Source organism: Gopherus evgoodei, chromosome 1 (genome assembly GCF_007399415.2).
Source record: "Gopherus evgoodei ecotype Sinaloan lineage chromosome 1, rGopEvg1_v1.p, whole genome shotgun sequence".
Taxonomy (NCBI): domain Eukaryota; kingdom Metazoa; phylum Chordata; order Testudines; family Testudinidae; genus Gopherus; species Gopherus evgoodei.
Window position 1 is genome coordinate 199747320 of NC_044322.1, and position 19943 is coordinate 199767262.

Here is a 19943-nt window from a genome sequence, read left to right on the forward strand (position 1 = left end):
AAAGGAATTCATTCTAGAGAGGCTTAAATGACTGTGAATGAGGTAGGTGGGAAGTCTAGCTGAAGTGGGTTCCTTGTTAAAATGAAATTGCTGTACAGGGGATCCAACTCTGGTGGACAAAATAGCAAACTGTAGGCTGCTGGATTCCTATGTACTTTTGCTTTCCTGTGCTATTTTCTGTAATTATCAATTTGCCTGTTGGGGAACAGACATTGGAAATGGGATTTTGGGTAATTTAGTGATGCAGTCCATTGACCTTGCTGTCAGGAGCAGTCTACTGCATCGTGAATTAAAACCTACATTTGGGGAATTGGTGTAACCTTCAGTAGTGGGCATAGCCTCAGGCCCTGAACTCAGCAGACTGAAAATTGAAATCCTAAATTATACTGCTATCTTCTCTCATTTCAAAGGAACATTCAGCTCTTCCTAATATTCTATCGTGAATTGTGCCAGTCTCTTTAAAATGGAGAGAAGGCAATCATTAATTAAGTAAGTGTTGCTATGCTGCATAATGAGCCACTCACAGCTTCCCACATCTCTGTTTTTGTGAATTTCTTTGGAGTTATGGAGACAGCCTGTTCACCCTTCCCTCATCCCATAAACAGCAGTGAAAAATGTTTCATAAAACTATAAGCGCATTTAGGTTGGAGGCAGACTGTCTTCCTGGCCTGATGCCCACGAAGGAAACAAACAGGAGACATTGCATGCAATTGCTCCCCATAAAACACACATACATTCTCTCTCTCTCTCTCTCTCTCTCTAAAGGTGGTAAAAAGTAGACTGTCTTTTTGGCCTTTCCTCTAATTCAGTAGTTCTGAAGTAAAACAGACAAGAGCCTTATAATCAGCCAGGTGATTTTGGAATATTTTGCTTCTTTCCACTCCCATACTCTTTATAATAAAATGGGAAGAAGGTGCGAAAGTAAAATTGGTGTGAAAAAAGAACGCTAGCCAAAGGGATCGACCCCCTTGCTTTTTCACATTAAGGGCCTGATTCTATCAGGTACTCAGCACCTCATGCTCAGCACTTTGCAGGCTCAAACACTGAAGCCCTAAATAGCTGGGCTTTTTCTAATTCAGTCCAGTCCAGGCATGTCTGGAATAGAAATGAAGTTTGTTTGTGCTGTGCACATCAATTCTAGTTTCATTGCCTTAAAATAAAAAAAAAATCATTCATTCTTTTCTTCCCTTCCCTTTCCCTGAGTATTACCAAATTACAGGTATTGCAAAGTGCCCATGCCTTGTAGAAGGCTGACCAGCCACTAGGTTCTGGCCCTTGTTGATAAAGACTTGGAACATTCAGAGGTTTTGATTAAGTATGAACATTTTATAAATGATGCTTTGAAAGCAGAAAAGTCAGTCAGTTTGTCTCCACCTTCTGCTCTTCTACGCAGCTAGATTCTCTTGCTATTAACTCCTGTACAGGACCAGTGCTTTTATCTCTACTGGTTTTTAACTAGTTTGACACCACAAAGTTTAAAGGAAAATTCTGCTAATTGTAGAGGGGGAAGGGAGCATATTTCGAATGAGAGGTGTTGTATTGCTTTCTATTCACTGGGCAGAACTTCTTTGCAAGTTCTTCTGCATTATCTTTAACTTTGAGCAGCTCCTTTGCTTCCACTCAGGTTACTGAGTGGGAGGCATCAACCGTTTTATATGAGAGAGGCTATATATCTGCTTCAGTACTGGGGATAATCCTTGAGTTGTAATAAATAATCTGCCCTGTTCTCCCTTCCAAAGCAGGCTGCAGTACACCTTTAGCAGAACAGCTGCTCTGATGGGAACAGGCTAACATCACCTAAAGTGACCATGAGAGCCAAATGGAGCTGTGGCAGAAATGAAGACCAGTGCTAAATGACATTTACAGAAACTAACTAAAGTTGCTGTACCCAAAGGCAGCACTGAAGACCGCATTTGGCAATTGCTCTAATGCCTATTTTATTGATAATTTTTATACTGTACAGATATTGCACATAAGAATTGCTCACCACTGAACACTTGCCTTATAAATATTCCAGCACTAACTAGCACTTTCTAACAGAAAAGGAATATATCATGGAGTAAATAGGATTGTCTCCCATGCAGTCTTGTTTAGCAGAAATTAAAACCTTAAATGTGTGCCATTTATTGCTCCGTTCTTAACCAGTGGCGACTCTGGATATATGCCAGCTTTACAGCTGTTATTCAGGGGATCCACTATACATTCTTGCTGCGTTTAAACAAGAATGTCTCATCTGAGTAGCTGTGGCTCAATGATTGGCTTTATCAAGTAGAGTAACAGAACATTATATTGATTATTTAATACTTCTGTTGCAGTAGTGCCTACAGGGGCCCTACTATGCTGAGTGCTGAACAAATGTAGACAATAGGACAAGATCCAATGTGGCCAACTCTTGTGAATTTATTGTAACTTTTCCAAAATTTGATGTGAAGTTTTGTAAAGCCCCAGTTGTTGGAATCAGGTTATTACCAGATAACTTCAGCTTTTGTTTTTTAAACAAAGTATTTTCTAACCCTACAGCTGCAGAGAAACATTTGAAAGCGTGAACCTAGTGACAGAGGGCAAATAAAATACAAATTATTTTATAACTCTCATAATTTTTAAGCCAATCTCATGATGAGAGTGTGGGGAGGGCTGACTCAGGATTTTTGGATGCTGGAGGTTGGCAATACTTCAGACCCTGCCAAAGCGCTTGCAGCCTTAAAACAGGAAGTCTTCTTGACTAGACTACTTGCCATCAGGCTGGAAGGGCAGAAGTCCCTCATAGCTGGTTCTATGACATACACTCACACATCTTTACAATGCAACATCATGGCATGATGTACCACTGGCACCGAAAGATATGCAGGGATATTTTAGTGTACTGTAACACACATAACTGCCTCACTGAAATACAGATAACAGCGTGTTATTCCTGCTTTGCTCATGTTGAACCATGTGAAATGAAGAATTGCCCACAATTCCTTTTGCAAAACCACAAAGTAGTTCAGGATCATTCAGAAGTCTCTGACTTTTGAATTATAACAAAGCCTGAAAGCAGGTAAATGTTGCCTGGGTTCAGAGCTCATTGTGAACCTTCTATATAGATTATCTAGTAGCTCTGTCCTAGATGTTTATGAACCCTCCAGTAGAAAGGGATTCAGAGTCATCCTTCCCCTCTTTCTCTGGCACCACAGCTGTCCTGCTTCATTTTTTACCTTTGCTTGTTTTCCAAGTCACCCATGTGATGACACACTATTTTATTATCTTCTCTGAAGACACAAGGTATTGGCTCTTTACAGGTTACGTCTTTAGAGGGAGAATGTCCATCTGTTTCAGCTGCTGACAGACTATCTTGAAGAGTGCTCAGAAATTTATGAATTACAAAAAAAACCTCTCCTAGCCAATTTGTTCTTGGGGTTGGACAGGGTTGTCTCTGTTCATGTTGAAGGCCAGGTTGAGGGAGGCAATGGATGAGGAAGAAGCATTCTTCAAATGAATTCCCTTGTGGCATTAATCTTGAATTTAGGCTTTTGTTAGCCAAACTCCAAGGTTAAACCCAATTATTTGGGGCTAAAACAAACACAAACTTAGATAAATGAAACAATAAAGAGACATACAGTTAAAAAAAAACAGAAAAAGAAATGAAGAAAAGTTATATCAGCTTTGCCTGAAAGTGCAGTATGTCTGACACTGGCCTTGACTGGTCATTTTTTTAAACCTCAAATTCTTTTCGATGAGTCATAGAGTTTAAGGCCAGAAGGAATCACCAGATGATCCAGTGTGACCTTCTGAATATACAGGCCACCAATACCACCCAGCACCTGCAAACTAAACCCAACAGTTGAAATTAGACCAAAATTAGACCACAGCTCTGAGAAGACTAAACTATTGTGTGTCATAAGCTGAGAAGAAGAGAGACTGGGTGTCAATGCCCGGAGTGTTGGACTTGGCAGGGAATTGATTAAATGATTAGTTTCCCTCTAAAAGAACACACAAAAAATTCTCTACACATCTACAGGTGTTTGGGGTGTTTTACTCCTTTATGCAGCTTATCCCATGGTTTTCCAGAGGTCTTGCATTAGTAATCTCTTCCTTCATCATTAGCACTCTCTGACCCTCTATCTTATTTCTTTGATCTCATTCTTTCCTTTCTTCAATTGTTCTATTTTCGTCAGATGTTTCAAGGTAGACGTTACCCATCATTGCCAAGAATTGGTCTCTTGAATAGAACAGCTTCTTTAAGGCTTCTTGAACAGTGGCACTGGTATCCTGTCTTCCCTTAAGGGAAACACTGACAATCTCAACCAGAAAGGAACTCCTAGATCAATGCAGGTCTTCAGTACACCATGGAATCAGGCTGTTGGAAAGACCACAGCAGAAATATGAGTCTAAGAGGTCAGACTTTTCTATTTGTAAGTAAGAATAAATATTTGCCAGTAGGGAGGAATGGCCTGGGCAGATGCCAATTATTCCCTGCCATTTTGTTCCCAGCTCCTTATTCTTTTTGGATTAGCCACATTTGTATGCATAAAGACAATATAAATATTCACTCATTGCACTAGATTTATGCCAGTGTATCTCACTGGAATTACACCATGGAGAAGCTAGTGTAACTGAGAGAATTAGGTCCACATAGTCAAGGGGGGGGGGGAGAATTTTTAATAGTGCCCATGTGACTTAGGAGCACAAGTCCCAATAATTTTCAACAGGACTTGTGCTCCTAAACCATACTTTTAAGAATTCCACCCATAGTAGATTAGATCAAATGGTCCATCACCTTACAGTACAGGCTTATGTGTCAGCGTGAGATTATGCAGAATATGCCACACCAATGGGCATACCTGCCAACATCAGCCAATGTTTCATTTGCATTTGCTATCTCAGGGCTTCAAAGTTCCTGTACAGTCCACATTCTTCCTTCTTTCCCAGGGAAAGGAGTGGCTGTTTGGTTTCATAGCAGTACATTCCCAAAGATGATCTGAGTATTAAGATTTGTTCTTATTGTAACTTTTGTTTGCATTACAAATGTTGAGAGCACAGTGCAAATAGAAAATGTCAAATCTAAACTGTGAATTAAAAAGGGCTTTAATCATAAATGTGTGTGAGAGAGAGCTGAGCTGTACAGCTCTTGAGAACGCTGCTCTAATATGGTCATCATAAGGATTATTACTGTCCACACATTTGTGAGGGATGACACATTTTCTGGTTAAAAAGTTAATTTCATTTTGTGTAAACTTAAAGCACTGACTGATTTTAATCTCTTGACCATGACTGTCCTGGACATGAAGCCAGAAAGTACTGAACTCTACATTTTGGCCACTGTAGCTTCAACAAATAACATTTTTCAAAAAGTGTGGATAGCAACTGAGAACATAAACAATCTAAGTTCAGAAAGTAAACTCCTTCCCTCCAAGGGCATGATTATTACAGATTATAATTATGCCGTGTTTAGGTCACGTAACTTTCTTGGAAGAAGTGCAAGTGAAAAACAGAACTCGTCTGAACAGAGCAGGATCCCCGCACATCAGTTAAGGTAAAGCTGGTGTGTGACAGGACAATCAGCTGATAAATGGCAGAGGGATCATCCATATCTGAAAGGCTGCAGGTGCAGAAGCAGGAAATAGAGGGAGGACAGAACAAAAATGGAGCAAGTTTTTCACTGATGTATGAAATGAATACAAAAAATATTCTGAAAAGGCGGATGGTCTAAACTTATGTGACTTGTACATATTTGACTGAGACGAAGCTTCCACAGACCTTGGTAAGATGACAGGGCTAATATTTTCTCAAGGATGAAATGTACTTGAACATTGTAGCAGGGATAAACAGACAGTATGTACCAACTCTATGGGTGGATCTTTTATTTTTTGTTCGCCTGACACAATATGTGTAATAGTAATCTAAAGCAATGACTCTCAGCCTTTCCAGATGACTGTACCCCTTTCAGGAGTCTGAATTGTCTTGTGTACCCCCAAGTTTCACCTCATTTAAAAACTATATGCTTACAAAATCAGACATAAAAATATAAAAGTGTCACAGCACACTGTTACTGACAAATGGCTTATTTTCTAATTTTTACCATATAACTATAAAATAAATCAATTGGAATATAAATATCGTACTTACATTTCAGTGAATAGCATATAAAACTGCATAAACAAGTCATTGTTGGTATGAAATATGAATTTGTACTGACTTTGCTAGTAATTTTTTATGTAGCCTGTTGTAAAACTAGGCAAATATCTGATGAGTTGACCTCCTTGTTGACCTCTGTATGTGGACCCCTGCTTGAGAATCACTGATCTAAAGAAACAGACTTTGTTTATATTTGAATCTATGGTCCTCCTAAGTATCCCACATTACTGGATGAATAAAACAATCTTTTTACTCACCCCATGGTCTCTTGAGTGAGTGTGTGTGTGCGCATGTGCACGCAGACATGTACTCTCCATACTCCGATGTCATTGAGCATTTTGTGGCCTTCTGCAAAAAATCTTATGTGTTTTGGAATTTTAAATGTATTTTCCTCATTTTGGTATGCAGTGATGTCAATGGTGCCACTCTGGCCTGGTCTATACTTAACAGTTTTGTCAGCATAGGTAGCTTGGTTAGAAGTGTGAAAAGTTCACACCCATAACTGACATAGCTCTGCCAGCAAAAGTTCCAGTATAGACATAATTATAATGGCAAAAAAAAAGTGCTTTTGCCAGGATAGTTTATGTCATTCAGGAACTGGTATAAACTGTGTCTTCACTAGGAGGGTTTGCTGGTATAGCTATACCAATATAGCTATATTGGCAAACCCTTTCAAGAGTAAAAAAGGCTTTGGATTCATTTCCTGAGTGTGCAGTGAAGGATGCCTGCATCTGATGACGATGATGAAGCAGGAGCATCTAAATGGCATGCATGTTTATTTGGACGATCTTCATGAATGGACTGTCCTGGAGCAGTTCCTTTGAACTATGCCACAAGATCATCTTGTTGCTACCTGTTACATCAGTAAAGCTATTCCTCGGGAGTTTTTTAAAGGAAATTACGCTGAGTACTAGTGATTAAAAGATGAATCTAAAAGTTTGGATAAATGCCCCTACATTAGGATGCATTCCTAAACTAATCAGACTTTTTAAGTTAGCAAGATTGGAATGCCAATCTCTTAAAAAAAATTGATGAGTTTTCTTGTGATTTTGATGGTGCTTCCCATCAGGTCAGAAATTCCACCAAATAGTCTTTCTGTTTCAGCCTACCTGCCTCTTTTGATATTAGTGCTTCTAAGCCAGGATCCTAGAGGTGAAGAGGCACTATAGGTGGTGGTCCTTCAAAACTCATGAGTTTTACCCAAGAGAAGCAGACACAGTTATTGCAGTATTTTCAATATTTACTTGTACTTCTCTATATTTACTACAGGAAATACCTTGAATGTCACAAATACTCAGGTTATCTAACGTCAAATACCTGTTGAGTTATCTAAAGAAACTGGCAAGTTTTTAAGCATCACTGCTATGCAGAACTTAAGCAAACTTTTCCAAACTTTTATATGAAGTGCATTGAAGTACAGTGCTGGTAGGTGGGGGCAAGTCAGTTCTTCTTGTAGCCAAAATCAATTTTGCTTTCCCCTCCTCACATATGCTTGAAAACACAGCTGTCCATCTGTCTCTGCACTGCAGCATGTGTCTTGATCATTTGGATATTTATATTATCATTCAAGCAAAATATGAGTCAACAGTGTGATATTGTTGCAAAAAAAGCAAATGTGATTCTGGGATGCATTAACAGGTGTGTTGTAAACAAGACACGAGAAGTCATTCTTCCGCTCTACTCTGAACTGGTTAGGCCTCAACTGGAGTATTGTGTCCAGTTCTGGGCACCGCATTTCAAGAAAGATGTGGAGAAATTGGAGAAGAGCAACAAGAATGATTAAAGGTCTTGAGAACATGACGTATGAAGGAAGGCTGAAAGAATTGGGTCTATTTAGTTTGGAAAAGAGAAGACTGAGAAGGGGACATGATAGCAGTTTTCAGGTATCTAAAAGGGTATCAACAGGAGGAGGGAGAAAACTTGTTCACCTTAGCCTCTAATGATAGAACAAGAAGCAATGGGCTTAAACTGCAGCAAGGGAGATTTAGGTTGGACATTAGGAAAAAGTTCCTAACTGTCAGGGTAGTTAAACACTGGAATAAATTGCCTAAGGAGGCTGTGGAATCTCCATCTCTGGAGATATTTAGATAAATGTCTATCAGGGATGGTCTAGACAGTATTTGGTCCTGCCATGAGGGCAGGGGACTGGACTCGATGACCTCTCGAGGTCCCTTCCAGTCCTAGAGTCTATGAATCTATGAATCTATGAATTATGAACAGCTAACACATTCAAGTAATCAGCACTGAATATAACAAAGTGACATCTGTGTTACTTGCAAAGATTTGGAGCTGATTAATTAGAGTATAGCCTCAAGTCAGCAAGTTACTTAAGCCTATGCCTAACTTCAAGGACATAAATAGTCCCATTAAAGAGGCTGATGTACTTGATGTTACGCACATGCTTAAAAACCTTGTGGAATAAGGCCCGCTAAATAGTGAGGATGATTCAGAGCTTGGGCTTAGTTTATCAGTGTATCACTCAAATGCTATCAAGTCAGATAAGCAGTTGGCAAAACTTGGAGCCATTTCAATCTGTCTTTTCTTAGCATATATTCATTAATTCCGTTTCTCTTTTTCTGTTGGAGGGCCTCACCAAAACAACAGGAAAAAACACTCATTTGGAAGTGCACCAAATTGGATTGCACATTACAAAAAGTATAGTTCACTGTGAGATTTTTTTATTATGATAAAGAGAAAAAAGGAATATTTTCTTTAAACTAAGAATGTAGAGGTTTCCTTGGAGAAAGTCTAAACTGAACCAAAAGGACAAGATGCTTTGACCACACACACACACACACACACACACACACATTCTCTCTCTCTCTTACACTTTCACTTACAGCTCTTAGAACTACTGGCTGTTTATATTTATTTCTATCTTTTTTTTTCTTCTACACTTTAGTAAACAGGTCACTATCAAACAAAATGACATATTGGTGTGACATATCAAATGATACCAAAAACCCAGTTTACAAGAAATCAATCTCAAATTGATCAAGAACTGTGAAGCAGTTTGATTACAATTTATTAGTGTAATTGGTGCAGTTCAGACAGCAGGATTTTCTCTTAAGTCTTGAAATTCGTTTTGAAAGAGAAATAAAACTTGGCATTTTTAGCTCTACTGAGAGAGGCAGTGAGGCACCGTGGATAGAGCACTGGGCAGGGATCTGGCTTTTATTCTCAGCCCTACCACTAGTGTTCTGGGTGACTTTAGACACATTAATTCCATTTCCTTGTGCCTTGGTTTCTCCATCTGTAAAACTGAGATAATGATACTGGCCTCCTTTGCCAATCACTTAGAGAGCTAATGATGAAAAGCAAGTATTACAAATAAAAGAATGTAAGTGTTCAATACAAGCTCTCCTTGCTTTACTGAGAACACCCACCCATGGTACCTACAATAGACAGATGTGAGAATAGCCAGGAAAATTTTCACGCCAATTCCAGACACAGATAAGCAAAAAATCCAGACAGGACAGATAGGTTGAACCAATAGCAAAATTAAGGGGTGAGTGCAATGTGGAGGAGTTGTGGAAACATTTTAACAGAGGTTCATTGTATATGGCTGCAATGGGTTCAGGCAAATGAGCAATGCCAGGAAAGTGGCCTTATTATTAATTGTACCAGGCCTTGAGACCCTTGGTATGTGTAGTAGCTTGCAGCTTTTGTCATTTAAACCCTATGCAGTTAACTGATTCATAGGCTTTGTGCTGGTCCTTTGCATACGGGTGAATTTCACCTTATAGGAAACGTTCTATCTAGATTTTATATTGCACTGTACTGTATAACTTCATTGACATTTTCTTTTGGAATTCAGATAGTGTCCTTCCCTAAAGAGGGAGAGAGTGGAATTAGAGTATCCTCTTTTTTCCCACTTCTGTGTCCCATTTCCACTCAGATTGTGCACTCTGTCTCTCACCTCCAGGAATTTAGGAAGATGAGAAAGAACGCAACCAGCTAAAGCCAAAACAGGCATGTAATCACTTGGCAGCAGACTTTTTTGGCATAAGCTCTCAGCCAGAAAATGGACTTTTTCAAGAGAGCTATGTGCACAGAGTGGATTTCTTCAGGGAAATCTAACTTGCTTTCAATCTTTCCACAGGTGACAACCCCATCTGTTTCACATTTCCATGTGCCACACTCTTGTGTCCTCTGTATTTATGTGAAAGCAGCAAGGAGTGTGAAAATGAACATCTAATCTAGTCTGTGATTGGGTAAAGAAGTAAGACCCAGATCCTCAAAGGTATTTAGGCACCTAACTCCCTTTGACTCCGAAGATAGTTAGATGCCTAGATACCTCTGAGGATCTGGACACTCTTCCGTATGCTATGGTTTTACATTATAACATACTATACTTGTAACTTAATGCCACCTGGCAAATGCAAATATAAAAGTGCATATTTATTTTTGGGGATGTAGCATTCATAAGTTCATTGAGCAGGTATCTTATTACAATATTTAAACTTAATGGATTTGTACTGAAGAAGAATCAGTTAACAGCAAGTAAAGCATATTTTTATTTCCCCGGCTTGGCCCCCTGAGATAATTTGTGCTAAAGCAAAAATGTGTTGGTCATTTTGTCCTATTAAGTAAAACAACAAACATGAAGGAAGAAAAACCGTGTGTGGTACAAACATGATGAGGAGAGCAATGTATATGAGTTCTGAGCACTTTTCTAGCCTATTAGGTTAGCCCAATGAAAAATCTCCTACAGCTTTTCTTCCAGGTCCACAGGATTTTCCAGATCTGTAGCTTATTCGTTTCTCAAGCGGATGACACATGGGTTCAGTATGTAACAAACAGTAACATGATCGCATTTCAAACATATTTTCCTGAGCTCTGGTTTCCTGAGTACCCCCTAACCCCCAAGTTACATTTCAGGCTGTCAGGAATTGACATGATCATTAAGTTTAGCTGGAAGTTTGTAATGTAAAGTGATCCTATTTTGCAATCAATAGACTTGTACTAGATAGGCTTGTAACAATATTCTTGGTGGAGCTGTTAGTGGGTAGAGGAGGGGAGGAATGGTTAAAATAACCAGCGATTTCTAATCAATTTATATCTATCTTCTAGCTTAACGGTAAATAGAAAACTATTTTCATTCTGCATCCAAAAAGCAGTGTCACAGATTTACAGAGAGCATTCAAAGTCCTTCTGAATTTATCTTTATTATTTTTAATTGTGGCCTATGTTTCTTTCCTCATCAGTCCCCCTTTCACGTGAATTGAAGTTTTGTGACAGGAATTTGTACCTCACAGTCTCTAGAACTGCTGTCAGCTACAGCAAATAACAGGAAATAGAAGCTGTGCAAATTCCCTCTGATAATCCAACCCAGAAATACATGCATGCCAATGTGGACATGCAATATGCAAAGAAAAGATAACCTTGAATAAAAATAATAAATCTAAAGAGCAGCTGAAGTTCTGGGCTCTCTCTTTAATGTGAGCTCAACTTCTAAGGTGATCAAAGTTCTTGGAAAAAAGCAGCCTGGCTCGTGCACATTCCTGGAATCTTAGAACTGGGGAAAGTACCAGAAGGTGAAAGGTGGAGGGCAGAGAAAGCCTGGCTCACTGCCAGCTTACATTTCCCTTTGGAACAAATGTGTGTAACAAGTTTAGGTGGAGCCCTGCATTTATCTGCTGGGCTCCCATGAAATCCACAAAAGCCCTGTGGTAAAATCTGGTGAAATTATCTCTTTAGCCACCAAGTAGAGACAATCTTGTTTCTGCTTGAAAGACTGGGGACAAGGGAATTTGGAACAAAATAGTCCTCATTTTGAGAGTAAATGAGGCTATTTATCATTTCAATTTACAGCACCTCTGACCAGGCCTTCGCCTCTCTAGCAATATGAATGGAAGGTGTAGCAGGCATTTTGTTTTATGAGTTGCTGTTATGATCTGAACCAACTCTCGCTATAGTCCTTGAAGTGAGAGCCATATGGGTGTGAGTTTCAAAGAGGTTGGTTGCAAGCTACTTCTGAATCATTAAAGTGTGTTCTCATTCTCTTTTATCATTCCCCTCTGTCGAGGCGCCGTCTCTAAGTAGCACATCATTGATTTGTGGAAATGGCAGGGGGGAAAACATCAGTTATGATGAGTTTTATATAAAAGTTTGGCATATACTGTATAGTTGTGGGAATAAACAACAACTCAGTGGAAACCCACATTCTCCTGCAGCAGAAAGAATAGAGGTGCCTTTTGCAGTGATTGGGAGCATGAGTGAGGTTTTTCTGAGCTCTGCAAAAAACAAGTTTTACAGCTAATCCGGAGTCTGAAATGAGACGGGCCATACCTAACTGGGATTTCCACTTCCTTGCTGTACTGCCAACCACCCTGACACTGTGCCATTCATATATTCTTTGCGCATGTGTACAAAGCATCAGGGAGTCTCAGAGTTGGGGTCAACTGACACAAACTCACAGGGCTCATACCCTGGGGCTAAAAATAGCCATATAAATGTTTGGGCATAGGCTGGAGCCTGGACTCCAAGATCTGACAGGTTTCAGAGCCCAGGCTCCAGCCCAAGCCTGAACATCTACACCACTGCATTTAGCCCTGCAGCACAAGACTCACAAGCCCGAATCAGTTGACCCTAGCTGTGAGACTTTCTGCCGCAGGTCTTTTTTTTTTTTTTTTGCTGTGCAGATGTACCCTTTCGGTTTTAATATTTAATTAGTTGCATCTCCTGTACATGGTAGTTCAATCTAATCTATATTTATCCAGGTTCCAGCTGCTCCTGTATCTTGATATTGCAGGCAAATCAATGAGGATGCCTTTTAGATTTAGAGGCTTTGGAGATTAGCAGGATGGAAGGAAAGAGCTACACAGAAGACTGAAGATATTTCCCACTTGTATAGTGAAAACGAGTGAGGAATGTCTGAAGAAGGCATGGGTTTGACAGCCCCATTTAAGTTTCTAGTTAACACTCATCTGTAAATATTAAAAAAAAACACAAAACAAATCCTGTGGGGAATTTTTAGTTGACAGGAGAGAAGCCAACTGAGTTACAGTTGAGGAGGACTAATTTATTACTCATTCAGGATATGATCTCTCTAAAAGCTAAGTGAAAGTTATCAGCCATGCTGCATAGGGAAGCTTACATTCCCTTCGACCCAAAGAGGAAGAGTAGCTTCAGTTTCTTGAGTTATCAGCTCTTGAAGTTTCCTGTGTACAAATATTTACTCAGCATGTTTTCAGCTATTTTAGTGGAATTAAAAAGTTTTTTACAGGCCTGATCCAAAGCCCATTGAAGTCAATGTAAAGACTCCTCAGATCAGGCCTTATGGGTAGGATTTTCAAAGGGGGCATTGGGGCCTAGTCTTCAGATGCCTGTGTACAGAATGCTTAGCACAACAGGACCTGATCCTAACTGAGGCCTGCAGGTGCAGCTGTAATATTAATGAAAAGGTCATCACTTAAGGTCTAAGCACTTGCTGTGGTCAGTCTGTGCCACAGCAATTAACTTTGAAAATCTAGTGCTCAGTTCTGCTCAGCTTTTTACTCACACTGAGCATATGTTCTTTAAACAGTAGTCCCATGAATAAGGGTTAGAGGACCAGGCTGAAAAATGTAGAAGGGTTGTTTTTATTCAATTTTTTTCTTTAGTTCAAAATTTTTGAGAGCTAGTGAAGATCCTTCTGTTTTGCTACAGTGTGTGATCTAGCTATTCATTTATGCCTAACAGTGGAATAAGGCTTAGCAATTCAATGAGCTACAAATAATTTCTGAGGTAAAGGAATGAAAATGTTTATCTACTCGCTGAAGCAAAAATCCATTCATTGTGATGGAAGAGCTCTGAAAAGCAGGACTGTTTTCTTACTTTGCACAGGAAAGGGCAGCTTTATATGGTTGGCCCTTGTGGAGTCCCAGAGCTTCAGCCCAAGCCTGAATATCTACACAGCAATTTTACAGACCTGCAGCTGACCTGGACCAGCTGCAAGTCTTATAATTGCTGTGTAGACATACCTGGGTGACTTAGGATCCTAAGTCCCATTTTCAACAGTGATTTACAGCCAGATTATTAAAGGTATTTAGGCTCCTGAAGATGCAAATAGGCACCATGTGGGATTTTCAAAAGCACCTAGGCATTTGGGAATTAGGTACCTAGTTGCTCTCCAAAATCCTGCTAGGCACTTTTCTGCATTGTTAGGTGCCTAAATACTGTGAACAATTGGGCCATAAGTCACTTTTGAAAATGGAACTGAGGCTTCTAAGTTATTTAGACCCTGATACTCAAAGGTATTCAGGCATCTAATTCACATTGATTTCAGTGAGAGTTAGGTGCCTAAATACCTTTGAGGATCTGGGCCTAAGGCACATTTGAAGCTGATCCTAATGGTTCTTACTGGCCTTAAAAACCCATGAAAGAATGAAAGTGTCCAAGAAGGTCATATTTTGTTCTTAAAATATTTTGAAAGTCAAATGTTGTTCTGTTATTTTATATCCAATCCCAAATAAAACAGTGATGCTGGTACATAAGCACATAAATTCCTCATTTGTAGAACAAAGTAGGTTTATTTTATTCATTTTCCAATGTTTTAGTTTGATAGGTGCTTCCAATGTACTGATGTCTCCCCGATCTGTACTGTAATTCATTCAAATAAGCTCTTTGTGGTAGGCCTACAGAGACTTTTTTTAAAAAAAACTGATTCACATGAACTTTGACTTGTGCCCCTTCTGTCCCTGCTAACAAGATATTTATATTTTGAAAATAGTTTGAGATATCTTGTGAACATTTCAAGGTACCCTCAAGAACACTGTTTATAAAAGTCATTGGCCTGTGTAGGCAGTGGCACCTAATGTATGATTTTTTGTAAAAGGAGTAAATGACTATCAGTGATAACAAGGGAAACTTAAAACCCAAACTTGGAATGACAATTACACTTGAGGTACAGTCTGTACTAGGGTTGAGTGTTCTTCACATGTCCGGATATTTATTGGTGTGGTTGGTGGAGGCTTGGCCAGGGATCAAGGAATGTTATTTGGAATAATCTTGTCTGTTTCTAGAGAAAGTATTACATTTCACAGCACTGGACAAATGGAGTAGATGAATGTGTGTCTTTAGAAAAGACTATACGTACGACCAGAACATTTGATACTGTGTGGCACATGAACTAATTAAAGTACGACCCATCTCCCACTGGGACGTGAAAGATAGGTTAGATATGCATTATTACAACTGAAGATGATCAAACTCGTAAGAAGGATTATTCTCACATGCCACTATCAAGCTACTAAAGCTACTGCACTCCAGTTTACACCAGCTCAGGGTTTAGCTTACTGTTCATTGTACTGCTTGAATTAAGATTGATTGATGTTTTGACTTCACAACAAAGCAACACAAATATTTTAAATGAACTCTTCTGAGGCCTCACATCCATTTTAGTAGAGGTCCATAAAATAACACATGGTTTCAAGAAGGAAAGGGGCAAATAAGAGCCCATGTTTTTTTTAATAATACAATGACAAGGAGAATGAAATGAAATAAAAAAGGCATCAGTTTTCAAACTGATAAAAGGGAATATCTATATACACTCAATGCAAAAAGACTGAGGCGAAGCGGATATAGAAAGGGATTAGTAACAACAAAGCCCACAGTCACCTTACACAGGACACAAAGTTATAAGGGAATCAGCTTCCATGCTTCAGGCCATATGCAACTGCCAGCTTGCTCAAGTTAGGAAGAAACTTCCCTCGTGGATATATTAATGCATTATTATAAGATCTATAGCTTTTAATAAAGCATCTGATTCCAGATATTGTTAGAGAACAGGGATGAAACCTGGCCCCGTTGAAGTCTATGTCAAAACTCCTATTGACTACAGTAGGGCCAGGATTTCATCCCAGATTCTGGAGTAAATGGCCAACTGGTCTGATCCAGCATGATAAATTCTGTATGGCTATGCTACAAAGCCCGAAAGCTTCTCTCCAGTACTTGAAAACTAACCTGACAATTGGCACCGTTCTCAGACATGTCAGCAGCTAGACCTAGGATCAAGTGGTCTGTGGAGAATGACCTATCCTCTGACATCTAGCTGTGGTCCTTTCAAAGCTGGGAGACAGCAAACTCACAGAAAATGTAGGGGAAGCTTATATTGCCACTGCTCATGCTGTGATTCTTTCTGTGGAAAAAAACCACAGGACTTGGGTCTCCAGAAGCACAAATTCAGCATCTTTCATCAGCACTAAATTCACTCGAACATTAAAAATCATAGAGCTCTGCTCTATTAATTGCTCATATTTGTATTCCGACTTTGACTGTCAGCCTGTAATTTCTACCTGAATGTAGATTTCAGTATTTCCAGTACTCCTTAGAATTTATACCTTGACTGTGAACAGAAACGCTGAAAAAAATTCACATCTCTTAAAATAAAACATGAATGAGTCTTTGAAGAAATAAAATTGCTCCTGAATGCCAGCTTTTAAGTCTTCCTTAAATTTCAGACATGCACTTTTCAAAGGACCATTTAGTTTACTGTGATGCTGAAGGCTAGTGAATCAGAAATAATCTTCTTGCTAGAAAAAAATGGTAAAGTTTTGTTGGTACTACTGCCTTTCATGGTTAATACCAAAAAACCCCTCTCAGATGCACAGCACATAATTCAGTAAATCCAGCAATATTAGCCTAGTCATTGCATCCCATGGTAATTACATACAGTTGCATAGGTCTATCCACAGGCCTGCACGGTAATACTAAAATCTCGTAAGTCTTGAACTAGGGGGAAATTTAGTTCCTTTCACTTTTGAATTAAGATAAACCAAATGAAGGTCACTTTAATTCCAATGAGAGTATCCACACAAGGGCTTAAGGCAGTTTAACTAATCCACTTTAAATGCGCACCTGTAGTTAATTTGGATTCATTTTACTGAATTTCCCTGTATAGACAAGTCCTAAATTAGGGATAATGCAAGAGTTAATAAGATAAGAAAACCTTAAGGGGCAGGACCGGCGCTAGGGGTTTTAGCGCCCTAGGCTCACGGCAATTTTGCCGCCCCGCCCACTGGTCCTTTGGCTCCAGTGGAGCTGCTGCAGTTGTGGCTGTGGATGGTCGGCTGCTCCCGTGGCTCTGGTGGAACTGCCGCAGTCGTGCCTGCGGGAGGTCCACCGGAGCCATGTGAGCACCCGACCGTCCGCAGCCACGACTGCGGCTGCTCCACCAGAGTCACCTGCTGCCCCCTCCACAAAACGCCGCCCACCAATAATCCTGGCATCCTAGGCGATTGCCTAGGCTGCCTAAATGGAAGCTCCTGCCCTGTTAAGGGGATAGTATGAGATGAAATCTTTGTCAGACAGACATGTCCCAAGCCTGCACCTATTCATATCAATTGGGGTTTTGCCTTTGACTTCAATACCTAATAAACATTTGGTAAAAGAATGTTGACATTAAAGATTCACCCCTTCAGTTAAGGTGTTTAAGTTAAAAATATTCTCTGAAGGTGAAATCCTGGTCCCAATGTAGTCAATGGCAAAACTCCTGTTGAGATCCTAAAATAGTCTCCAGCAAAACTAAGGAAGCCTAAACTTAACTCTCCCAATATTACTAAGGGCTTGTCTACACTGGCAATTTACAGTGCTACAACTTTTCTCACTCAAGAGGGTGAAAAAACATGCCCCCCCCCGCAAGCATAGCAAGTTTCAGCCCTGTAAAGCACCAGTGGACTAGCGCTGGCTGGGAGCTACACCCCTCGTGGAGGTGGCTTTTTTAGAGCACTGGTGGATCTCTGTCCCAGCACTGCACTGCGACCACACAAGCTATATTAAAGTGCTGCCACAGCAGTGCTTTAGCATTGCCAGTGTAGACTAGCCCTAAGATAACAAAAGAAGATGATTTAGAGATGAAACGAAAAAAAGCCTGTTCCAGTTTTTTCCAACTTTATCTAACATAAATAAGCTAAAAAGGGCACAACTTCAATTAAAAAACCAGCCAACCAACCTACCTTTGCAGGACACCTTTAAAGATACAATGAAGATTAAACCACAGACACTGTCAGTTCAGGGTCAGATTGTGCAGTCCTTACAAACAATGAATTCCCACTGCTTTCACTGTGAGTACTTGAGTGGTAAATTGCTATTAAGGTGTGTAAGAATAAATTGGACCTTTGTTTGGGCCTAAATTTTAGATTTATATAAAAAGAGTTATACAAACAGTAATATGCTAGCAATGCCCCTCTGCTATGTACATAGGCCAAACTGGACAGTCTCTACAGAAAAGGATAAATGGACACAAATCAGATATTAGGAATGACAATATACAAAAACCTGTAGGAGAACACTTCAACCTCCCTGGCCACACTATAGCAGACCTTAAGGTCGCCATCCTGCAGCAAAAAAACTTCAGGACCGGACTTCAAAGAGAAACTGCTGAGCTTCAGTTCATCGTCAAATTTGACACCATCAGCTCAGGATTAAACAGAGACTGTGAATGGCTTGCCAGCTACAAAACCAGTTTCTCTTCCCTTGGTTTTCACACCTCAACTGCTAGAACAGGGCCTCATCCTCCCTGATTGAACTAACCTCGTTATCTCTAGTTTGCTTGCTTATATATACCTTCCCCTGGAAATTTCCACTACATGCATCTGACGAAGTGGGTATTCACCCACGAAAGCTCATGCTCCAAAATGTCTGTTAGTCTATAAGGTGCCACAGGATTCTTTGCTGCTTTTACAAACACTAATATGATTGGAAATATTATGATTTTGTACAATTTTAATGTATTCTTAAATGTAAACATTAGTCTGCAATATTGCACTAGTATTTGAGGACTAGAAACTGAAGTTAGTTAAAAACAACAATCTAGTTTCATTGTCCAAGATGGGTGAAATGCAAGGATGAAACAAACTTTTTGGTAAAAAGCAAGTTCAATTTCTTTCCAGTTTATCGAGGGAAGGTGATGTTAGTAATTCTAGTGAGGAAAGTATCATTTAAATACGTGAATTGGGTGTCTCGTTAAGAGTCATCTTGTCATAGATTGCTTAATCTGAAGATGGACTTTAAAGTCATAGAATTTAGGGCCAAAAGGGATCACCAGATCATCTAGTCCAGTAGTTCTCAACCAGGGGTACGTGTACCCCTGGAGGTACGCAGAGGTCAACAAGGGGGTACATCAACTCATCTAGATATTTGCCTAGTTTTACAACAGGCTACATAAAAAGCACCAAAAAAATCAATACAAACTAAAAATTCATTCAGACAATGACTTGTTTATACTACTCTATATAACTGAAATGTAAATACAATATTTATATTCCAATTCATTTATTTTATAATTATATGATAACAATCAGACAATAAGCAATTTCTCAGTAATAGTGTGCTGTGACACTTTTGTATTTTTATGTCTGATTTTGTAAGCAAGTAGTTTTTAAGTGAGGTGAAACTTTGGGGTGCGCAAGACAAATCAGACTCTTGAAAGGGGAAAAGTAGTCTAGAAAGGTTGAGAGCCTCTGGTCTAGTCTGACCACCTGCATACCACAGGCCACGAATACCACCCTGTTCCTGTACACTAAATCCAACTTATTTTAGCCAAATCTAGTCAGATATCAAAGACCATGTTTGAAATCCTCACAAATGGCTGGATTGTCACATGACCTACTTAGCCAGGCAGAAGACTAAGGCCTCTCCTTATCCACTTCCTTTACCTTGCTCAGATTGTGTCTCCTGGAGTGAGGACCAAGCAGGGGCTACTTGTTAATGGGCAGGGAGGAGGCAGAGAGGAGTGTAGTGTGGTGGGAATCCCTGGCTCTGCCCTTTCGCTCCTCCATCCCTACCATACATTGTCCAGAGTAGCTGGTGGGATGCGCAGGAGGGAGTAAGTTGCTCCATGAAAA